The sequence below is a fragment of the Trachinotus anak genome, unplaced genomic scaffold, assembly GCF_046630095.1.
Source record: "Trachinotus anak isolate AG129_WGS33_773 ecotype Australia unplaced genomic scaffold, CSIRO_AGI_Tana_v1 ptg000032l, whole genome shotgun sequence".
NCBI lineage: Eukaryota > Metazoa > Chordata > Actinopteri > Carangiformes > Carangidae > Trachinotus > Trachinotus anak.
The window spans coordinates 20,344,489-20,369,033 of NW_027273883.1; the positions used below are offsets into that span (position 1 = coordinate 20,344,489).

At 40.2% G+C, this 24,545-nt stretch overlaps 2 long non-coding RNA genes across 2 annotated transcripts in view; one reads left to right on the top strand and one right to left on the bottom strand.

The window, feature by feature from the left end:
* The window catches only part of LOC139613834 (uncharacterized), a 62,984-nt gene that overhangs the window by 15,436 nt on the left and 23,003 nt on the right, over positions 1–24,545 (top strand). Inside the window, exon 2 of the long non-coding RNA XR_011686832.1 lies at positions 18,270–18,420. This is a non-coding gene — a long non-coding RNA (uncharacterized lncRNA). The remainder of the gene's footprint in view (positions 1–18,269; positions 18,421–24,545) is intronic.
* Positions 8,602–9,980, bottom strand: LOC139612604 (uncharacterized). Its single transcript, XR_011686598.1, has 3 exons — positions 9,895–9,980; positions 9,321–9,503; positions 8,602–8,853 (listed from the first exon to the last, which is right to left on the bottom strand). It is a non-coding gene; the product is annotated as an uncharacterized lncRNA (long non-coding RNA).

The window sequence follows — 24,545 nt, forward strand, 5'->3', positions numbered from 1 at the left end:
ACAGAGGCACCTGATGTAATTCAAGCCGCAGCCACTGATAAAAAGATGCTCTGGCTGTTGAGGGTATAGAGCAGTGTAAGTCTGTTTTGGTATTGAGGTGGAAAAGACTGAAAGTAACCAGCGGGCTTCAACTGCTGCTGCAAAAATGTTCATCTAATTTCCATGTAATTAACACAGCAACATGCTGTGCTTTTGATGGAAGTAGCACAACGACACACATACTCGAAATGGTTCATGATGAAATGTATAGATGGTGAAAAGACCTATCAGTCTTAACTGTTTGTGGCCTCTCCCTACATTTTAAGGAACTGCAATTTTGGGCTGTCCCACACAAAAGATGACGAACATAAAAGAAACATGCCAATATCTAGGTCGCAAAGCGCCATTATGACTTATAACTTATAAGATTGCTGAAATCTTACAGTCTTTAGACAAACTTGAGATTACCTGACAACTAAGAGCAGTTTAAATTAGTCTAAGGGCTTGTAATGGCTAAACTTTTACATTAATTTTATTAATATAAAAGGTAGAGGTAGGTAGAGTAACCAACTCACACACTTAAAAGCACGCACAGATGTATAGTATTTTCAACAACTCAAATGAATTTCATTAAATAATATACTCTGGTTGACAATTCAAAACAGGAATTTAACATCATTAAACGTGTGCGCGGTCGGAAAACTCTCTAACCTGACAGCCAACACTTCCCAGACCACTTATAGGCTGCCAGAGCAGAAGCAGCACAGTGGGAACATGTCAGGTAATCAACACCTGCACAGGTGAGTATAAGGTGACCATAAGTTTATTCAAGGGGCCCAATGGCCAGCCCACTCACACTCCAGTATTTCATAGGTCAAATTAATACAGTTCAAAGTTACACTTGACATACTGCATTGACAGAACTACATATTTTTCTTACATCATTTTAAAACTCATAATATGGCTCCGACAGGACTGATTTCATCTTTCTGTCTCTGGAAAGAAGCATACTCACCTTTCACCTTTTGGTAATGAAGGAGTGAGTCTGTCCTTTTACAAAGGTCATTTCATGGTGTCTATTCTTTATTAGACGGCGCTGTGGAAAAACAAGAGAAAGACAAGGCAAGAGGGTGACAGTGAGGGAAGGATTATAGTGGACGAGAGGAAACATGAGGTGCTCAAATGGAGCCTTTACTGTTGATTTTTAGTGATGTTTCACGATAAAATTATCCTGTGTGAAGGGGGAGGTGGGACTATTTTCAACAGTTTGACTGCTCCAGATGAATTTACCACTGTGGACATAAGCATCACATTAGTATGGACATGCACACTGTCAGGACACTGCTGCATGATGGCTGTAAAGACTTCTATTAATCGTGGTGACTTGACTTTAGAGGTGAAGTGAATATTTTCTGTTTTTGGTCCAGATAAAAAAATACACACAGCTAAATAAACTCTAAACAGTATTTGGCAGTAACAGTTATTTCATATTGTTCCCTCATCATTGTCACTGTGACACAGAACAGACATCAGCAGGAGACACAAGCACAGAAGAGCCACAGACAATCATACCACAACAAATATTACCTTGCTAGCTGTAATTTTCATTTACAAGTGCAGTATTTATCTGGTCTGGCACCTTGGATTGGTGATCAGTCCAGCATCTGTCGGCGAGGTGAGGAGTGATCTACCAGTGTCAGGATCAGTCATTTTACATATCTGCCTTCACAACAAGGGAGTTCACATTTGCAAAGATGAATGTGTAAAATGACTCCAAGTGTTTTCTTTCCTTCAAATGCAAAATGATAACACCTAACACATCATTTTGAAAACATTTTGATAGCAAAAATCGAAGAATAATTTCTGTCGGACTTTGGGGAATAGTGAGTGGTGAATTGATCCATCTAACAAGTGATGGCTGACTATCTAAAGCCTCATATAGCTTAATCCTCTGTGCCATAGAGCTCCACTATTATACTAAACAGATCATTAAGCCACACGGTGCTGAAGTTTAGTCTAACAAATGCACTATTTGTTGATTTGCTAAAACCTCCAGTGCCCAGCTGTTTTATAAAGTCATTTAGCCTTTTGAAAATTAAATCATATATTTGTGACCTGTACTGAAATATTTGTATAATACTGCAGTGAGAAAAACTGGGCTCGGGTTTTGTTTTTTTAATGGGATTTGGTGACAAGAAGATAAATATAGAATATCTCCAGCATCATCCTTCAAGGTGTCGCTTGTGTAAACAATAAAAGCTGCTGAAATGGGCAGTTTGTTGATTTTATAGAAAACATGCGTGAAAGGGCCTGAAATGAAACAAAAGGAAGGATGGAGGGATGGAGGCTGAAACAGAGAGGTGAGCAAAAAAGAAAAGAGATGGAGAAAGAAATTGATGAGAAGGAGGAAGCAGAGAAGGCATCTCCACAGCTGATGCTACTTTCAGCCAGAGGCTTCCAGAAAAACACACAAAGTAGCCTTCGCCATGCACATGTGCACAGACACTGATACACACACACACACACACACATACATTAGCCTGTTTTCCACACAAACACACGCAGGTGGGACCGAGGAGTGTAGTGTGCCAATTTGTTGTGCCCCTGGTCCCCTCTCAGGAGACTCACAGACAGGCATCCAGCCATGCCAAGACTGGCACCGGTCCCGCTAACACACACACACACACACACACACACACACATACTCCTCTACTCTTAACACACTGTGGCTGCAGGCACTGCACTATCAGGGTTTTGTGTGTATGTTACTGTGTATGTGTGTGTGTGTCTGTGTGCGTGAGTGTGTTTGCCTCCACTTTTCTACATTTCCATAGACCACAAGAGACAAATGCTAAAGAACTGGGAGCATGTGAGAGACACCGCAGCCATTTTCACACATGGAAGATGGAACATCGCTTACTTGAAATATCTGTGTAAGGTCGTGGTTCACACTTGAGTTTCTCATCCCGTCCATTTGGACTCTTTTCACACGTACATGCTGTGGATATGGTGGATTTCTTTCCTCCTGTCCACGGTGGCAGCACTGCCGGAGAGCAGCAGTGAGTTGGATAATAATGACATGCAGGAGGAAGACTGTCAGTTCTGTCACATGTTGCCTCGGGGATGAATTTTAGAAATCATTTAGCATTTGAATGACTGTTTATCTCCATGCCTCCGTCAGCTTCGAGAGGAGGCTCATCCTCATTTCAGTAAATGGGCACTGAGACAGAAAACAGCCCTGCATTATAGAAAAATGATGATCATCATCATCTGCTAAATGGTAAAAATATGGCATTCACATTACACAGTAATCAACCAGTGTGCTTATTATTTTAATTCTGCAGCAGACAGAGCTTCGGTGGATTAACACACAGCTGGCAGATCATTTCTCCACCACTGGTTCAGCTCCATACTTTGAAAAACATCATCATCTCCTTCTTCAGGGACACTCCAACCTCTGAGGATGTAGTTTGCTGACCCAACAAGACAGTTTTTTGGTTTTTTTTTTTGCTGCTCACATCTAATTTCTAAAACAAAAACCATGAGTCCCGCTATTCTGGTCTGTTCTTTCTCACTGCGCTCTGTGCTGCTAATGTCATTGTCTCTGTCCTCTGGGCCAATTATGCAGCGTGCATTGTCTGATTGGACTCTATATTGTTTCAGCAATCAGTGCCTCTGTGTGACTGTATGTGTAAGGGATTGTGTCGATGTGGGTAAGTGTGTATGTGTCTTAATTCATTATCTGATGTGATAAGTATCTTTGCAGAGGAGGGTGAGGATAGCATAAATTGAAAGATAAAACAGAAAGAAAGAAAGGCCTGACTTCTGTCTTTCTGTCTTTTCAGGGGCCCAGTCTGGCTCTAATCAGGGAGACGCAGGGCCGACTGCGCTCAATTATTCACTCATTAGTCAGCAAACACGAGAGGCCACAGAAAGCTGTGTTCCCCGCATGCTGCAGTTCACACAGCAGCATCCCTCTCTTTGTCCTCTCATCGGTCTGTCACTTTTTCGACATCCAGAGCACTTGTTACATTTTCTAGCTTTAGCGTCCAAAGCACTGCTTCAGTTCAGGAGCCTTGGTGGTTTAAATGTCAAAACTGTAATGGATATTAGACGACCCTGGAATCTGTGAAAAATACTATTGTCTGTCTGTGTTTTTGTTTGTTTGTTCATTTGTTTTGCTGTTGTTTTTCCTCTGACACCTTCACAACTCTTCAAGGAAATATAGCAAGACAGTGCTGCCCTCAGCAAGAATGGGATTGGCAACTCCGATAAAATCAATGTCTATAACACAGTGGGCTGCAAGGGAGCAAAGGAAAAAAAAGACTGTTGGTCATAATCGTTTGCTAAATTGCTCGTCTGCTTTGGCTCCAAATGTTGTCTGGGTGCCACAGGCCTGACTTATACAGCCTGTGGAGACTGTTGCTATTAAGTCGGCACTCCTTATGAGCCTGCCACTCATTTCATTGGCATGGTTTACTGAACCCCACAGACATCAAATTCAGTGGATAGATGGGCAGAAAGGAATTTGTGCTGATCCCTCTGAAGCACGGCCTCTTGAACTGCGGGCCTGGAAAATGTGTCAGTGCTCTGATTCTGTTATTAATTTATTTGTTTATTTATTAACGTCTGAACCTAGAGACACATTGAAAGGGTCAGAGAAACACAAATCTAAGAGCTAAAAACTAAGAGCCACTGATTTCCTTTTTTTTCTCCAGTTAGTTTTTGCTTGATGAACTTCAACCATGTTAACACCAAGATGGATTTATATGGCTTGTGCCCACACTAGCAGTCTCAGGTTTTCACTGTAAACATCCTCCTCCACACTGAGTGTTAAAGAATGGTTACATCCCTCTTTTGATCAGCACTGCAAATTAGAGCAGTCATTTAGAACAAGTAGGATAGATGCAGCCCATTAAAGGCCTCTCTGTGATTTACACTACATGAAGACGTGTTATCCAACCACGCCTAAAGTTAAAAGTGAATTTGTTAAAAGGACCTTTGTTGTATCTCTCGCTCTCTCATCCCCTGTCATCTCTCTACCGGTGCTATCCAATCAAGGTTACTTAACTTTGACCATGGCAAAGTTTTGCAAATATAAAACCTTCATGGAACAGGTTAACAGAGGTCTCTTGCATATTTATAGTCTAGGGGTAACATGCTTTTTGGACTGGAAGGGATTTTTTAGTACAGATAGTCACAGCATGACTGATGAGTTGTTCACATGAAGAGCGACAGAATTAACTGTGTGAAGCATGAAGAAAGAAATACCACAGCTGACTGATTGTACTATTACCTGACAGCCATTTATAAACTGACTCAGTTTTTCTCAATCCAAAACCATTAATGCAGGTTTTGTTTAGATTTTTGGTGACTTAAATTCAACCTTCTGCTTATTTTGATAAAAAATATTCCTAATATACCTCTAAGGTGCTCATAGATAGAAATAAAGAAAAGAAAATGAAGGTTGGTACGGCTGTTTTCTAATGCCACATGCTGTTGAATGAATGAACCATGGTCCTCAGTGTATTCATCGTTATTGTTCATCTAAACTCACCTGAGTGATCTGTCTTTGGTGAGGTCTCAGGGACATCATGAATTAATATCAACCCGCTGTCTTTGTCTCTCCATCCAGCACTCTCTCTCCCCTCTGCTCACTCCCTCTGTCTCTCGCTCCTTCTTGTTCATTCACCTGCACAACACCCTTCACAGCAGAGCTGTCAGCAAGGTGTGTTTCTCTCTGTGTTTGTGTGTGTGTGTGTGTGTGTGTGTGTGTGTGTGTGTGTGTTAATGAAACTGACAAATCTACTCTTGCTGCTCCTCCCACTCCGAACCAGACCTGACAAACAAATGAAATATGCATGCTCAGCAATTTGTTTCATGTTCTCCTGGCAGTGGCCCTCTGCAGAGGCTTTTCCAAAAAACTACACTCTAAGACTGACAAACAGCTTACAGTATGTTACTTGCTGCTTCTCACACTGTATACTGCAGTTTTTGCAGCCTTGGTCATTTTAGTAAAGTAAAGTGCATGCACATACACTACAACATATCAATGCACTACCATTAGAATGAAAGTAAACCTCCAGGACGACACTTTGCTCTTTTATATTATTGTTAGATTTTCATGGGTCAAAGCCGGAGCTCAAAACTTGTGTCAAGACCCGCAGTTGACAGGTCGACGATCAGATGTCACTTGTTGTACTGTAGCTGTTAAACAGGTCCCGTCCAAAACTGACAGATACTTTTCGCTAAAAATGCACTTTTCTCCCTCTGCCAGACACATGCCAGTTGTTACAAACTTCTCCACAGTTCAGCTGGGTTGTTGTGTTTCACCCACAGTGTGTCCTTGTCAAGCTTGAGGCTTTCTGCTGATTTTTATTCTCCATTTTCCATGCAGATGTGTAGTGTGTGAAGACCTATTTGAGAAGAGTAAGAGTAATAATACTTTAAGTCAAATATTTGCAAATAGCATGTTAAAGAACATCTATCTGTCAGAGAGAAAAAACAGGAGCGCAGGGTCAGGTCGACACAGAGGATGTTTGGGAGAAATATATAATATCTAGACGAGTACTCACATGTTCACAAACAGCATAGCACACACAAGATTGTTTAGCTCACCGTAGATGTCAATGGCTAAACAATATTCAACAAATCCAAGGAACTTTTGAACTTTCATTTAACAATAAATCTTCTGATTTCATATTTCCTGTCCTAAATAATCCAAACAAACATATACACACGTACACAGACACACACACACACACACACACACACACACACACACACACACACACTCGTGCACGCAGTAAGAACCCTTGTCTGTATCCAAACACAAACCTTCTCCCCTCAGCTATGCACTGTCAAACACCTGTGTGTGTGTGTGTGTGTGTGTGTGTGTGTGTGTGTGTGTGTGTGTGTGTGTTGTGTGTGTGTGTGGAGGGAATGCAGAGGTCATGTCTAGCCCCACGGCAGTTCATTAAAATGCATGTGTATTGGGGAATGTGCGTGTGTATGCGTGTGTGTGTGTGTTACTACTCTGTTCGCATAACTGTTTACATAATTGATGAATATGATAATGACACAAGCTGGCACTGGGCTCATATGGGCATTGGGTGCATGCTCCAGTCTGTGTGTGTGTGTGTGTGTGTTTGTGCTGGATGTGTGTGTGTGTGTGTGTGTGTGTGTGTGTTTGTGCTGGATGTGCAGAGCGATGGCAGAGGATGCCCCAGTCGCATCACATGCCCATCATCTCTGCACTGACAGTTTGACCACTGACAGCACTTTGTTCTGCTGGCAGACAGACAGGCAGACAGACAGGCAGACAGACATGCTGACAGCATATGGTGCAAGACAGGAGACCTGTGGACCCATGTGGTCATTAGAAAACACATTCCTCTCTCTCTCTCTCTCTCTCTCTCTCTCTCTCTCTCTCTCTCTCTCTCTCTCTCTCTCTCTCTCTCCTCTTCCCCTTGGCATATGTTGTGTGTGGTTGGCTGTGCGCCACATGCCGATCCGATGCCCTCGGCACTGCCGGGGCTCTGTGCCACCTGTGCCACTCTCTCCCACAGCAGCCCGCTCCCCCTATTCTGCTCACACACACACACACACACAGCCTAACACTAGCTCTCAGTTTGCACCTGTGTCTGTAGGAGAGAATCTCAGACAAGAGAAACACAGACATCATATTGTCCTCTTGGAGAGTTCAGCGACCTAACTGATTGATTTTTTGACACAAGGTTGCCTTAAAAGATCTCAGATGAGCCAGGTTCACTGTTGAACACTTTTATCTTTTATATTCTGTATAAAGTTGACAAAGACATGGACATTTCTTTGTAAAATAAAGTGAGAAAAGTGCACTGTTCAAGACTAGAATATTTTGCACAGCAGTTCCTACTCCTCAGTTAAGGAATTTATTCACTATCTTCAATAATAAAAAAAAATGGTAGCAAAAAATTCCAGATTCAATTTGTAAAAATAAAATTAGCAATAAGTAATTTCATTTTTCCCCATTTTTCTTTTTGCTTTCTGTTATTGGAAGGAAATGATTGAGGACTTAAGCTCCAGGTGAAAATTACTTTAAAGTGATCTTTTTAAAAATCTGGGTATTTTACAAGATGCTTTTTACCTCAACACAACATGCATCACTGCCAGAACATTATTAGAGATGCACAGTATCATATTAGTATTATTTCATCTCTGGACCAGCATCTTTATCTAAGTCGAACAAATCCTGTTTAAATTACCCCAAGGCCTTGTACTGTGGCTGAGCTTCGAATTCTCCATCCAGCAGCTACAGTAAAGTAAGTGTGATATGTAGCTGTGTGGTAAGTAGGCTGTTGTGGACCATAATGCCTGCTTAGTTGTGGTTTGATTTCTTTTTGTTTTGCATCCCTCACTGAATATATATATATATATATATATATATATATATATATATATATATATATATATATATATATATAATATCTATCCATCTGTCACCATGAAGACACACAGTTTACCAAAACGATGTTTCCCACATGTGTTGTTGTGTGTGCATGTGTGACTGTATGAGTTGTACAGGATGTGTGCTTGTCTTTTAGTCCAGAGAGAAATCCAATCCAGTAAAGCTCACTGTGCAAAGCTGACTCATAAACAGTAAAAAAAAAAAACAACAACAGATAAATACACTGCCATTTGTAATATCTACGCTTCATCAGTTCTATTGGCATGTTTATTTATTTATTTTCATTTTTATTTTTTTCAAGAAAATGATTCCAACATAAAATAGAATTCACATCATTTACATTTGATTGCAGAGGAGATTGTGATCACCAGCAGGCCCAGAGTTTCAGGGTGGATTGTCCCTTGAGTTTGTGTGACAGTCCAGATGTGCTGCCAACAACACAGTGACAGAGTACAGTCAGATTATCAAGGATTTAGCACACACGCATCTACACACTTACACACAAACACACATATACAGACACACTGGCAAATACGCACAGCAATATAGTAATGGACTCAATTATGATGCTGTGTCTTACAAGGCCTTGATTTCTCCCTCTTATCACACAGAATACATCTAGTGACACATCTCATCCTGTGCTTTTTTCTGAATAAACATTCAGCTTGGAAATACAGTTTGTTTAGGAGAGAGGACAACATTAGAGAGATCTATACAGATATTTGAGTGTGCGTGTGTGTTTGTGTGCGTGGGTTGTGGATATCTGTGGGTGTGTGTGTCGGACAAAGAGAAAGAGAAAGAAAGAGGGAGATAAAGAGATAAAGCAACAGAGCTGCAGGTTGCGTGCAAACTGGGCAGCTAAACAGAAGGAGGAACAAAAACACTGTTATCTTACGCGCACTGCAGTCTGTGACACACACATTCACATGTGCACAGAATAACTGCAGGCTACACCTTTGTTCAATCACTGTGTTGTGGAGCAAACTCTGCTGGGCCCACATACAGCGTCGCGCAGCAGTCATGGAGTCGGTATTCAGCGCAAACATGATTCATCTGCTGAGCCTCGAGCAGCTCCACACTGTAAGAGACACACACAACAAGCCTATCATCATCTGCCTCATGTTCATTGTCGTCCACTGACTGAGAAGGTCTGAACAGCCATTTTGTCATCATCTGTCAACCCCCCACCCCTCCAGTAAGTGTTCCAGATAAATCCAAACTAATCCCCAAATTCTCAGGTCAGATACCACAGCTGACTCACTCACACAGACAAACATCCCCAGCCAGGTTAGCTAGCTAGGCAGGAAGTAGCACACCTGACCCCACTCTGCTGTTTCCCAGGCCCTTCCATGCCAAGACTAAAGGTTACCTCTTTACATGCGCTTGACCCCCCCAAACACACACACACACACACACACATACACACGGATATTTTTTTCCCTCTCGGATTCAGTCAGAATCTAACAAACCGATTTGGCTTGGCTGGCACAACCACACCTGACACACTCAAGCACACTCAGGTGTCCCTGCGATAGTCTCAGTTGGCTGCAGGGCTCTGTGGAGAGTTAATTGGATCAGCTGTTAGGTGAGGAGTCTGCATGGAAGATGGACACAAGCCAATACACTGAGTGAGGGCTGAATAAAAAATTAGGTTGGTGAGAGATAAACAAGTTAATAAGAGAAACATATACAACAGTCATATACACTAAATTCATTGTGTAGGCACTGTTGCTAACTTGACCAAAACCGAATCAGTTTTGACTTTAAACCAAAGCTTAGATAGAGACACAGTAAAATATATATATATATATATATATATATATATATATATATATATATATATATATATATGGTCAATTTTTAAGTATTGGAAATATATTAATGTTGCTTTTTCACAAATAACACTACTTGCTTGCCTATTATTGTCTAGAAAATACCAAACCAAATGCTAATTGGGATACAATATCTCTGTGGAGTGGAGTAATATTTCTTCAACAATACATATCAGCTTCTCTCATCACTCATCAGCACCAGATAAGAACAGAGAACCAAACTACCACCAACCAAGTAAAATTATCAGAGAAAATAATCAGAACACAAAATCAGCCAAGATGCGTAGAGCCAGGATACACACACTCACGCAGGACCTGATGTATACACCCTATTCTGATATGGTTTGCCCCACTTTGTGATTTTTCCGTTGGCAGTCACAATTACACAAGGATGTCCAAACCCTTTGTTATGTGCTTCCATCTTATTAAGATGTTTTGGGGATAATGCAGACTGGTAAACCTTGTGGCACTCCTCATTTAACACGGCCATGAGCCAGCCATGATATTCAAGAACTACTTACATGATGGATATGTTGTGAAAATGTAAAAAAAAAAAAAAAAGAAAGAAAGTCAGTCATTTACAGACACCTTTTTCTCAGACATTGGCAGAGGAGAGATAGTTGTTATTATACAGTAGACAGTAATGACTGAGATTAGGTTCCAGTCTCTTTATGATGCATAAAGGAACATAGGTGTCAGGAGGTTAATGAAACATCCAACTGTTGCAACATGAACTGAAGGATATTCAGCCATTAGGCCGACAGGTCAAACTGAATCATATCATTTCGTGGCTCAGTTGTACATTAAATGTACATAACTGTGATGTGCCATAATTCATCTCAGTAAGGGTGAAAAATCCCCTCACTATTCAGACAACATCATTTCTAGTGTTGTCAACATATGGCTCACTCATCCTTTGTTGAGCTACCTGCAATTACCTTGTGTAGAGGACCTCCATTTTTCTACTGATGCTTAATTTCACAGTTGCTTGTTCATATTTCTCATGCCCTCAGGCCTTATTGCATTTCCTTTTACACTAAATGTAATGGACAATAGAGAATTAGTCGCTTTAACCTTGATGTGTACATGACTCTGTGTGTATTTGTGTGAACACACACATGCATGAAAGTACATGTAAAGCATCAATGCATGTTAGAGTGTGAATATAGACAAAAAGCACACTTTCAGGACCCCAAAACTACCATTGTTAATTTTATTATTTACACAATGTGCATTTCCTACATGTCAGAACGTCTTCTATGAAAAATGTCTGTTGTGTAACAGAACAACTCCTCTAGTCTCACCATGTTGTCTCTCTCATCTTATTTTTTTCTCACTTCAGTCTGACTTTCTCATGTTGTCTTTAATTGTCCTTGTCCTGCATGCACACACACATTTAAACACACAGAAACAAAGGTGGACATCACAGCCTAAAGGCACTGTTCGGCCACTGTGAGCCACCATCCAATTAAATCACCCCGTCTCTGCAGCTGTGATTTATCAGCCAATTAGACAAGTGGAAAGGAAAAACATTACACTCATAAATAAGAAGCTGAAGGTCTATTAAAGTTGGTCAATATAAAAAAATAAAATAATAACATAACCTCATAGATGGGAGTAAACTTTATAGATGATACACATCTGTAGCCTGCTCTAGGCTGCAAAGGCAAATTGAAAAGAGGGAATAGAAAAGTCCTGCACAGCTGAAAATATCCATATTTACAGCAGCATTGATCAATTTTAACTTCTTGGAGCAAAAAGGCTCCAGCAACAGAGTCCAGATATACCACTGATGGTATGGTCTTCATGGTTAACATGTTTGCAAATAACTCCTTATGCATCCAATTAATTGAAATATGAGTACCTTATTCATCTCTTATTATTATATGTGAAATTTGAGCATTACAGCAGCTAGGTTGCGTATGAATTATAAAACAAAAAACAAGGACCATATACTCTAAATATATAGTATATAACTCTATATAAATAGAGTGCCTGGTAATATGTTATACAAATCAAGTTGTAGGTTATGTTGTCTTGCAGGCTCCTGATATGTCAAGGTCTTTCATTTTAACTGCACACAACTTTTGGGAATGAATCTACAGTATAACTATATTGTTTAACTGTATAGTAACCAGGATGTAATTACAGAGCAGCACTGAAGTCTTTCTTATTTCTTCTTCAATTAAAGTCCAGTATTAATTTGCATTTCAGCTCAGTCTTTAGTTTGCTAGACACTTAACTTTAACAATCCACTGTTTACATTGGCTTTTTGCCATTTTGCACTAAGTAGTTTACCAATCATGGCTCTACCTAGAGAGCTGTTCCAAGATTGTGCCTCATTCACTTTAGCATCAAGTTCTGGAAGTAAAAGTTCTCAAGGTTTCTGATACAGCTCTTTAAGCTTTTTTATTTTTATTTTTATTGGACCTAAAGATTTAATTTGTGATATTAAATAGTAACTTTTCTTTTCTTTTCATTTTTGCTCTATACTATCTTCCATGTTTATAATTTTTGTTGTTGTTGTTTTTGTGTTTTTAATGCTCAGACCATGGACACTACACCCATACAGGAAGGACTGACCATTAGCGTCCCTTTATCACTACAGGAAGTCATTGTGGTCAATTTCAAAAACATTGCTAAATGAAGCATTGAGAGAATAACCTACATGTTAAAAACAACATGTAGAAAAAGCTGAGTTACTTTCTCTTTTAATTTTTAAACTGATTAATAATTTTAATGCCAGCTTGTTAAGTTTGCTAGCGAGGTAAATGTAGCTAGTGCTTATGCCATGTTCACATCATAAACAACAGCTTATGTCGGCCTCCTAGTTATGATATGGATTTAGAGCTATGGGGAATTAATGAAAATAACCACAATGGAAGATACATTTAAATAGAAAACAATGTTAATACAGTTGTTTCAACCATTTTTAAAACGAGCTGTTTGTTTTTGTCTGGTTTCATTTGTTACCAAATTGCTAACTGCTAAAAAGGTAGCAAGATAAAGACAGCTGATCTTTTTCTGTGACTGCGAGGTAAACAACTGAGTAATAATACAACGGTAACGTTTCCCGTCAAAACAATATGAACTTTCCTCTTCTTCCCTGAGTGCAGCATTTGTATAAAGACAATAGGTATCAAAAGACAATAGCTATCATTTCATTGCTAATATTAGAGGTGACTCAAATGCTCGTCAGGTAATACCTGCCTGTTCAAGCATCAGACTCTTCTCATGCTACAGCTTGTTGGCAGAGGCAGAAAAACCACAGGTGTGAGGGCTTGTTTTAGTTTTAGGGTGATCCAGTGAGTCACACTTTTGTGCCAGCATGAACAATAGCAAAGACCCCGGGGCTGGAGCTACAAAATGTAATGTAGCCTTTACTAACGTTATTAGTTACTTCTGTGGTTGAACAGACTGAATGTCTCCCGTGAGAGAGTCTGTTTCACCAAGTTGTACACCAGATTTCTGTACAGAAAACTGCACACTGCATGAACCAGCAAGCATTTCACCTGCCTGTGTCGTGAGTATTTATTTGGAGATGAAATGATTTTTTTCAGGTGGACAGGTTTTTACAATGTAGAGGAGGAGGGAGGGCCTCTGGAGGAAAGAGTGCAGTCCAAAAGGATTGAAGACCAGAAGTGTAAAAGGGGAGGGGAAGCGTTTGGGCAGAACTTTTTAATGTTGTACCATTTCTTCAATAAAAGCAAGTGAGAAAGAGAAAGCTGTAACACAGGCAAACATATCATCTGCACTATACTTGGAAAATGTGCTGAATCATGAAAAGATCAGTGCAGGTGTCGTTGTCAGTCACTGGCTGAATTCCATGGACACCAACAATACAAAGATATGTGTCTGGAATAAGTACGAACAATTTTTCTGAGGGAAGTGAAAAAAAATCTTACTTACTTACTCCACTCCTTCTAATTTACAAGTTTACTTACCTCTCCCTCTCTTTTTTGATTCCCTCTTTATTATTTATATGCTATTTTACAGTTTTCAGTAGGAAGAACAAGTTTGTGTATATTTTACCCTGAGAATACAGATATGTAAGTGAGCGAGCTTTTAGCAAATGACTGTCAGGCTTATTATTCACCTGTTACAGGACAGTAACAGCTAAAAAATAGCCCTGCAATGAGGAAAAAAAAAACACACAAGAGGTTGTGTAAGTGGGAGCATGTTCTTTCAGGCACCAGAAATGTATTACAGAGACAATATTTCATCATCTATTAAGCAAATCACAAGGTAAACAGAAGAAATATGGTGTTCAGGTTACAAAGTAATCTACTATGAATGTGTCTTTGCACAGATTTGATTGGCTGGATGACACTGCATTGCTGTAAGTGCTTAGCCAGGTCGACTTTTTCATTTCGTTCCCTTTATCTTCATACTTCTTGTTATTTCAGCCCAATTCTCACATTAAGCAGCAAACATATTAGAAATATGGGACATTTCAGTTGCTTCCCAGGCACCGGAAAAATTCTTATTATGGTAAAAAAGAAAAAAAAAAGAAATGTAGTGTAGAACATGACAGATACGGTTTATTTAAAAAATAGATAAATTAGTGAAGTCATGAAATCATGACAGTGTCACATACTGCCTGTATGTTGTCACATACTGTAACAGTAGGTGTGCGATAAGGCCCAGACTTATCATGACGTTCTCGTTACTCACACATATTTCACCCTCCAGAGTGCTCATTACCCTCTCAACATGCCTTTCTGTCTGCTCATAAGGTATCTGCATGTTTGTTCTCTTCACAGTTGCGTTTTTCCTCTCCCTCTCTTTCTCTCCTTACAACATACCAGTGGAGTCAAAGTATCATAAAAACACCTCAGCACAGACACACTAAAGTCACACACGGCAAAGCACACACACATGAGCACCACACCACTTTTTTTTTTTGTCCAAGTTAGTAATGACTGTCTCGACTGAACGGCCAACCACTAGACTTTAAATAGCCACACCTCTTACGGCATATCAGCTGACAGTGAGCCAAGCTGACACCGAGCAGTTACTCACCATCCCTACACCATGACTTTATGCCTGTTGGTCCTCTGCTGTAGACGCAGTAAGGAGAAGCTGGCCATGTTTGTCATTTTGTAAGCCATGAATTTAAACTTCTGCTCTTTTCCATGTAGTCTGAAATCTGTAATAATGTCTAAACTTTGTTCTGAGGAGACGCTACCATGTGCGACATGTATGAGCTATATATATTTTTTTGATTTAGATCAATTATTGCTAACAAAGAGTAATTATCAGCGCAGTGATATCAGTGATGTACCGTTTGCGTCTCATCTCATCCTGGCTTTGTTGTACATCTGATTTATAAAGATGTGTTGTTCGTGAATATGTGAATTTCTTTCTTTCAACTAACTGTTTGTTAGTGCTATACTGGCTGCTGAGTTATTTATCCAGGATAAAAACCATTGTTGTTGCCGTTCCCCTTTCCTCGCTGTTTCCTTAGCAACAACTGCTACACAAAGGAATAAACAGCATCAGCCACCTGTTTGATTTCTATGGCTTTTCTCTGTGGATAACTAATAAAAAGGCATGAGTTTTCTATTGCAAGATAACTGCTCAGTTCAACAACGCAGAATGAAGTGATGACAAAATGTAATAATATTGTCTGAGATATTCCTGGAGTTTGATGACAGGAAATCAAACTGTTTCTAAATGCGAACATTTTCCAAACTGGCTTAAAATAAATAATGATCTCTAGATAAAGAGGAGAGCTGATTAATTATACTATATATGTAGAAAATTGACCATCTCACTAAATTTTTTTCTAGATGCTCAATAAACAGATTTTAATCATCCCTGTGCAGCAGTCAAAACGTCTTAGTTTTTGTGTTTCTAGTGCTGTATTCGGTCAGCCGCTCTGTGCTTTTTCGTCTTTTGTACCTTGTGTGGATTATGATAACAGCGCCCCGTGAACACTCAAACACCATCCTAAACAGCATCGGTAAGCTTAACTGTGCTTGTCGAAAACATTTTTGCAACTATCATTTCCATGCTCATTTCCACCGAATTTGAAAACAGTGATTGCCATTATTGTGGTATTTCAGTCGCACATAATAGACCACACACTTCCTTAATAGTGATGAAACTTATCTTTAACATCAGACCACAGACACCGCCAAGAACGACAACTCAAATAGTAATGGAAAATCAGCGTTGAATCTATAATGTGCAGAACATCTCCGCTCTCTTAATCATCCTGCGTCCTCAGATAGACTCCCAGTTGAATTGTGTTTGTTATTTGTGTTATTTGTCTGGTTACTTAAAGCAAACATACAGCAGTTCAGTGCAGAAATTAACCTAGTCAATGTCCTACCACTTTTACAATAGATACATTTGCTGTGCATTTATTAGTACATTTATTTTGTAACAGAAAGCAGCAGTTGGCGAGAAGCTCTGTGAGATCACTAAGAGCTTATGTTTCTAACATTACTTAACATTATTGAGCTTCATAATTCACTAACTCTTCAGAAAGGTGAAGCAGAGAAGCAGCCGTGGAAAATTCAAACAGACCAATCACTGTACCTACAATCTCCACACAGCCTGAGGAAGAGGAAGCCGAGCCTCTGTATGAGTGGACCTTAATGCAGAAGAATCATTTAGCTGTCAAAATAAAATACGGACATAACCCGTAATTATGCAGCCCCACCAGCCATATGACATTGTTAGCAATTGCAGGTGGAGCATAAGGAATAATACTGTACAAAGTTTCATCATGTTCGGCTGACCAGGCCTCGCACACTGTGTCCGTGCTTTCTGCCATTCTGCCTGCATGCCAGATGTGATGTTGTTCTGCGTGCTCTGCCAGCCTGCACAGTCTGTGTTTATGCTTACAACTATCTAAAGCCTCTGTCTCTTCAAAGTTCCCTGTTCGCAGTGTGAACAGTGGAACTAGTTCAATGCTGCAAAGCACATTTTACAGCGTAATCTACCTGGAATGTATGAGTGTGTACATCCTTGAATATGACTGACTACCGCTGCGTGCTGCTGAAAGACGATGCATTGCGATGTGGCAAAGGTTGAGCAGAGATCAGCTGTTTTGTTGGGAGCAGCATCACCCGACGTGTTGAGCTCATAGACATGGATGAGGAGGCTGTGACACAGTGCTGCTGCCGGTCTCAACGCGGCCTGCAGCCGAACAGAACGGATGGCTTGTGTTTAACCTTGGTCTCAATGTCACTCACCAGCCTCATGCTTCTCAACAACCCAACAGCCCTCCCCTCATCCCCACCCCACAACACCACCACCACCACCCCCCACCCTCAGTTGGTGTGTTTGAGCTTCTCAGCAGGGGGCCTGCAGTTCCAGAGATATGTGGGGGTGGTAGTGGTGTGTGTGTGTGTGTGTGTGTGTGTGTGTGTGTGTGTGTGTGTGTGCTTGTTCGTAGGCATGTGTGTGTAGCCTTTCGGCTTCTCCCTGGATGTGCTAATGTGATAATTGAGTATTCCAAGTTCTGCCTGCAACTGTGTCACACTTGCACACGCACAGGCACGCACACACACACACACACACACACACACACGAACATCACACAGCTCGTTTGTCTCAGAATAGCTTCCTCACTTCTTGATGACATTCCTCAGCCTGAGCTGTGTTGAATAGTTAGTGATAACACATGCAGCGATTAATCTCTTCTTTTTTTGTTGCTTCATTGAGTGTGCGATGGCTTGCATGATGTATGTCGCAACATCTCAGACATGTAGATTCAGCAATGTATTTCTGTGCAGCCAAAAAAAATGCTAATAAATCATTTAACAGTCATTTTGATCATTTTACTGTAAATTTATGTTCATAAAACTCTGAAAATGTGTATTTTTGATTTCTGTAATTTTTGTATTATAAAATATAATTATTAAGTCTCGAAAAACACAAATGGTGTGAGAGGCAGCGCACAACAGACAAAGTTTAAAGAAACTGCTCGCCTACAAATAGCACACCATGTGCTCTCTCTGCCTCTCCTTCTCCCGTCTTCGTGCACTGTCTCACTGCAGGAAGATAAAGCAGAAGGATGTCTCCAGAATCCCTTTAAAGGAGCCACCAGGGCGCCCAGGGACCAGTGAGCAGCACCCAGAGACCAGAACTCGTCCTCCTGCCCAGAGTCAGAGGAGCAGTGAACTGAAGTGTTGATGCATTCAGAAGCCAGTAGGTCGTATCTGCACTCTCAAGCTCCAGGCAAACACATCACAGACAAACCAGAAAGGCACTCTCTGGCTTTCAATATTGATCACTTCTCACACATACACAGATACACACACACACACACACACATCACATGTCAGAGAAATCAATGAACAGACAAATTTACACTGGCCGTGAACCAAGTAATTCCAGTAGTATTTGTGTTTTTTGAGCTTATGTGAGCTGGAGTGTATCTGCATGAGTGAGAAACAAGAGGAGAGAGTTGAAAAGTTGAATCCAGAAAGTTCTGTGCGGATTTTTAACAAACGATTTATGGGGGGGACTATATAGAGAGGAGGAGAGGAGGCGTTGACGAGGCGTTGTCGGAAGGAGAAGAGAGGAGGGGATTAGGGTTGGCGGTTCGCTGTCGAACCAGCATCGATACAACGGCAGCATTTGCCTAATCCCCTGGTAATGGGAGCTTAGCAGCCTCCTCGGACACACAAACACTCCCACTGCCTCCTCCTCCGCTCTGCTCCTCTCTTCTCCTTTCCTGCCCTCTTCCCTCCTCATTTACATAACATTAGAAACATTAAGGCGGCTCCAACAAGGCCCCATTATGTGCGTGTTGGTTTTGGGTCCCAATGCGTCGGCCCCAAGGCTTTGGAGAGAAGAGGAGCAGAATGAGTCAGGACATCACAGAGGCTTGTCCACTGTTTTGTCTGCTGGAGATGGTTTGTGTGCTTCTAAAGGACTTATTGAAAGAAGAGAGAGAAAGAGAGACAGAGAAAGTGATAAACGGTTTTCTGAGAGTCCAGAGCCAGCGATCTGATTGCAGATGTGTATCTAAAAAGTCAGCTGCAACATCCTGAGAATACGCAGGCTTCAGTTTAGATAGGTGTTGTTTGTTTTCCTGATAATTAATTCAGCTAAACTAACATAAAAAGCACCATGGTAATGATGTTTCATGGACGGTTCTTGGCACCAGAATTGTTTTTCAGAGCTGAAGTTCAGACATCAAGGTGACAGAGCAGAAAAACAGAATTGAGATTTTCACCCAACAAGCGACTGTTTACTCAGTCTGCCACACAGACCCATCTTTATTACCATGAAACTATTCAATTTGCTGTTTAAAACAGCAGCTCTTCAACCACAACAATTTGGTTTCAAGTCTGATGTTGATAAACGTGATAATATATTGCTCAAAAGTGCTGCGAAAACATTGATTTAAAAAAAAAATGTCAACATGCTGTTAGAAAAAAACAAAAACAAACCCAGACAATTTGTGTTTATGGCTGGTAAAACAGAAATCCTGACGTTCTCTGCAGCTAATTAAGAGCTTTATTATTTCTAAAAAGTAATAAGTATCAGGTGACACTATGTAATAAACGAACAACATATAAAAACATGTTCTTTATGAATGAATAATTTCATAATATTATTTTTTAATGTCATGTTTTCTTTTACAAATGATACAGAGGCCCCATGTTGGAAAAAATGTGGCCGTAATAGTCCAAGAATTAGGAACCAACATTTTCTTTATTCAATAAAGGGCTAATAATAAAGTAATAATAGGCTAATAAATAAAAAAAGAGGTTAAATGTGGGACAGCAGTAAGAGTTTCTGTAAAGGTGATATTTCAGCATCATATTGATATAACATTTTACAGAAATATTTCATTAATATGAAACTTGACCAAGGCCATTGACATTAGCAGCAACAATTCACACAAGAGCATTTTCATATTATCTTTTACTTCTCCGTTCAGGCTATATATATAGATTTTTAAGGACACTCATATTGGCCGTTGAGATTATAAAATAATGCAAATTAATCGTAGCATTTGATGGTCGTTGGAGAGTAAGAAAAGATACAACTCATAGTGAATACATCAGTCATGCTCATAAAACAATTGAAATAAAACTAGTAGCCACATTTGTCCTCCTAATAATGTTGATAAACGTGATAATATATTGTTCACCTTAAAATATCTTAGAAATGAGCTGTAACTGTGTAGATGATTGGTCAATACACTTTAATTTGTTTTTGGTCATTTTTAAATAAAATAAATGTTATTAATTAATGCCACTAACTAATAATTGAGACGTGAAAACAATTGGTTGTGACTGAGATTGAAAATATACTATAACACAGACCAACAAGCTGCAGTATCACAGTGCTCACTGACACACATGATAAAACAGATCTCAATTATATATTTCCTACACCGCCTCCAATTAATCATCAAACTACACTCACAAACCCGCAACCATGAAGCAGCAGAGAAAAACAGCAACAGAGCTCAGTGTTTCTCTGCTTTTTGTAACTTTCCCCTTTTCTTCGCTTTCATTTAGTTCCATAAAGCAGAGTTTTCAGTTGGCTTCAAAGCTCTGCGCTGAGCTCAGTTGGGGGCCTTCAAAGCCCCCAGTCTGTCGGCAGGTTTAGGCACAGAGAAAGCTTCTTGTTCTTTAAGGATTTGACTCACAAATAACGCCCAGCCAGGGCCAAGGCAACTAGCTTGCACCCTGACAGGATAGTAGACAGACTTCTGCATGGTGGTGGTGGTGTGTTTTGGGGGCTATTCCTACATCTATGTGAGTGAGTACCTGCTCTGTTCTGATGTTTTCTTCTTAGAAATATTGTGTATTTCCAAGAAATGTATCTTGTAAATATTTGCAGTAACTGTAAGATGTTCGCTTTAGGCTAAAGATGTTCATCCAAAACTAGTTTGTAATTTCCAGGTGTAATCTTTTTTGTCGCAGTATTATTTCATATTAGCAACAAATAAAAAAGGGCGTTAGAACCAGCTGCTCCTGCATTGTGAGTAACAGAACTGTTATTTGAGGCTGTCTTTTGAGAAATTTGATGGATCTCAATTTAAAAACACCACTTTAACCTGCCATTTTTTGCAGTGTGGAGCGCAGAGTCTTAGCATTTTCAGTTTGAGAGTAGTGCTTGTTGGGCTCATAGTTTAATGGACATGACATTTTAGAATAAGTCTGTAAGTAATTACAAAGCTTACGAGACCTTTTCTTACTGCCATAACATTGTGGTTTTATTATTACTCCTTAATTAATACATGTATCACTATGATGTCAGTTGATATTAGATTTTGTTACTGAAAAGATACATATACGCTTTGCTGTGTCATCAAGGGTCAGAGTGTCTGTCTTTGCTTACTCACTTTTCTTCCTTCAAGTCTTGGTTAAATGGAAACTTGCACCAAAACAAAACAAAAGTATTCTGAGCTAAATACCATGAAAAAGGGAGGAGACACAGATTTCCTCTGGCCAATCGTTGTCAGATTCAAGTTTGGTTAGAGTCAGTATTTTTACCAGGATGTTTTTCTTCCTGGACAAACGGGTAAATCAAACTGTTGATGCAGAAAAGGAGAAAGAGAAGATGTGTTTGTTGATGTTTCTCACTGGACTTGTTTTGTCTGGCAAATTATTTGCAGTTGTAAAGTTGAATATTATTTTATCATTGGCATTTTTTCAGTTAAACTGTTTTGAAACTATTTTAGGGTTTGTACATGTATGTTTCTTAATGAATGTGTTGGTTATGAAAACATGTCGCTCATACATAAACAGGCATTTGTAAGAGATTATTTTGTTTGCTTACCAGAAGATATAAAAGTATCAGCTGGCAGTAATTTCTGTGTGTGTGTGTGTGTGTGTGTGTGTATGTGTGTGTGTGTGTGTATGTGTGTGTGTGTGTGTGTGTGTGTATGTGTGTGTGTGTGTGTGTGTGTGTGTGTGTGTGTGTGTGTATGTGTGTGTGTGTGTGTGTTAGGTGGCTCATATTTCCATTAGTGTGTTGTGCACCCTGTTGTAGAGAGATGAGACTAAATGTTAGCGTCCACATACTGCACATATTACAACAGGAAGTCATTGACACTACAGAAATAAACACTTGAAATATTTAGTACAGTGTGAAGACTGACGGCATCTGATCCCTTTTGTTTTGAGTTTATCATTTAGTGGACTGGCAGAGGTAAGGTTATGAGTGATGCAGTCACCTGAAAGTTTGTACTGCAGAGAACAGTATTAACAACAGGTCTGTCACCCAACTGCCTCATATTATCAGTGACTCCTCTACAGATGTGTCCTGACGTTTGAAGATGGAGGTCAGACTCTAAGTGATGTGTCGATGAATGCTGATTCTTGTGAGTGATCAGGGTTAATGCAGAGTATCCTCAAGCGTCAGTGTCTTCATTTTCTAATTGCTTTGAGGCCAGTATTTTCTGTCCTGCTGTGGACTACTTCTCACGTCACCTTGGTTGTTATAATGCATATACCTCTAATACTGTTATATGTTAATACATTTAGTCTAATGCATCAAAACCTAAACAAAAGCTCTGTATCAGAGCTGAGGTGTTTATGTGGTCGGTTCATTTGGATTTAAAATAAAGTAGCTCTGTTATCACAGTGTGTAAACACAGTATAACCTTGCTTCTTCTTTTCATGGGGCATGTTGATACATACTGATGCATTGTAGTTGTTTGGCACTGCACCTGTTCCTCAGGTCTTCACATTGTGCTGTTGCCCCTCACTCCTGCTCTTTACCAGACTGCTGAGGATCACAGGATTCACAGACACTGTAGCCTTTTCTATTGCTGCTCTTATTGTTAGTCTCTTTGGACAAGGGCGTCAGCTAAATGCCTTAATTGTAATTGTAAATTGTAGGCCTGCCCACATGTTAGCCCAATAGTCACAGCCCTCTTAAGAAAGCAGAGCTGAGAGGCTGACAGGACGAGATCGAAACAGGCAGCCATTATAATCAGTCATTCAGCCTTTTGGAGTAGACATTCAGTGTTCGTGGTTTGTTCTAAATTTAAAGGGAACCTCTGTGACCTGCTGGCTTTCACATCGGCCTAAAACCACTCCGCTTTCCCTCCCTCCCTCCTCCCCTCTCGTCCTTTCCTGCATCCCCTCATTCCCTCAGAGTGTCTGCTTCTCTCCGTCACTCTCTGCCATTCTTTGTCTATCACCCTGTCTGTCTTTCTTTTTCCTTTCATTTAGAAATGCTTAATATTCGTCTAAGATGCAACTAAAAACAGACTTTTTGAAAGTTTCACTGAAGGTATGACGTGATTGCATCATCAGCTGATAACATTGTCATTGTCAATATTTGTTTTCTTTCATGTCCAATATAGTTTCTGAGATTTACTTAACATCACTCTCAATGGTCACTGAACTGTTGATTAGGTTTTATTGTTGCGTCACTGTTGCAATAATACTTCTGTGTTTTTTTTTTCTTTTGGGCGAAGGGTCAAACTTTTTAAATATTTCTCCTTTAATTTTTTTTACTGCAGTTTGTAGCTTTGTGAAACACTCTCTGTTCCCTTGTTCAGATAAAATATACTCCTGCCCATATACATATGGACGGGAGTTATGTGAGGAGAACTGTGGACTGTGGACAGGAATGATAACCAATGAATGGTGCCAGCAAATACATCCACAGTATTTTAGAGAGAGCCATAAAAACCATAATAATAAATAAAGATTGCCTTATTTACTGTAGAGGAGAAATTAGAAATGTGACTTTTTTTCACTTCATGGGTTAATACAATATCATGATTATTGACCCTTTGGTTTTTACTGAGTGGTTCTACTGTTCAGTCACAGTGGAAGGGGGAAGGGACTCAAGCCTTCCCAGCATGCATCGAGCATTTCGGGGTAACTCCCTAAGCAGGTCGCCAGAGCATCATATGGAGAATACACATGGACAAACAGTCACACTCAGGGGCAATTTAGACCCTCCGATCCCCCTGATTTGTGTGTGTTACAGCTGTGGGAGGAAACCCAGGCAAACATGGGGGATCATTCAAACTGCACACAGAAGCCAACTAATTTAGCTAACCAGTGAGCTGCTGTGTTGGCCTGTTATTATTATCTGTCACACCCTGTCTCTATGTCTTACCTTTCCTCTCCCCCCCATTTCTCAGCACTACACAGTTGGGAAATACTGCCTGTGTATGTGTGTGTGTGTGTGTGTGTGTGTGTGTGTGTGTGAGACTTCCCCAGCAAACTGTGGTTCTCAGCTCTCCGCTGTGCTAATCATATTTCTCCTGGCGAGTTGTTAGGTTTAGCGGGAGAGAGAGAAGCAGGGAGGGAGCAAGGGGGGAGAGGAGAGGGTGATGTAGTGGG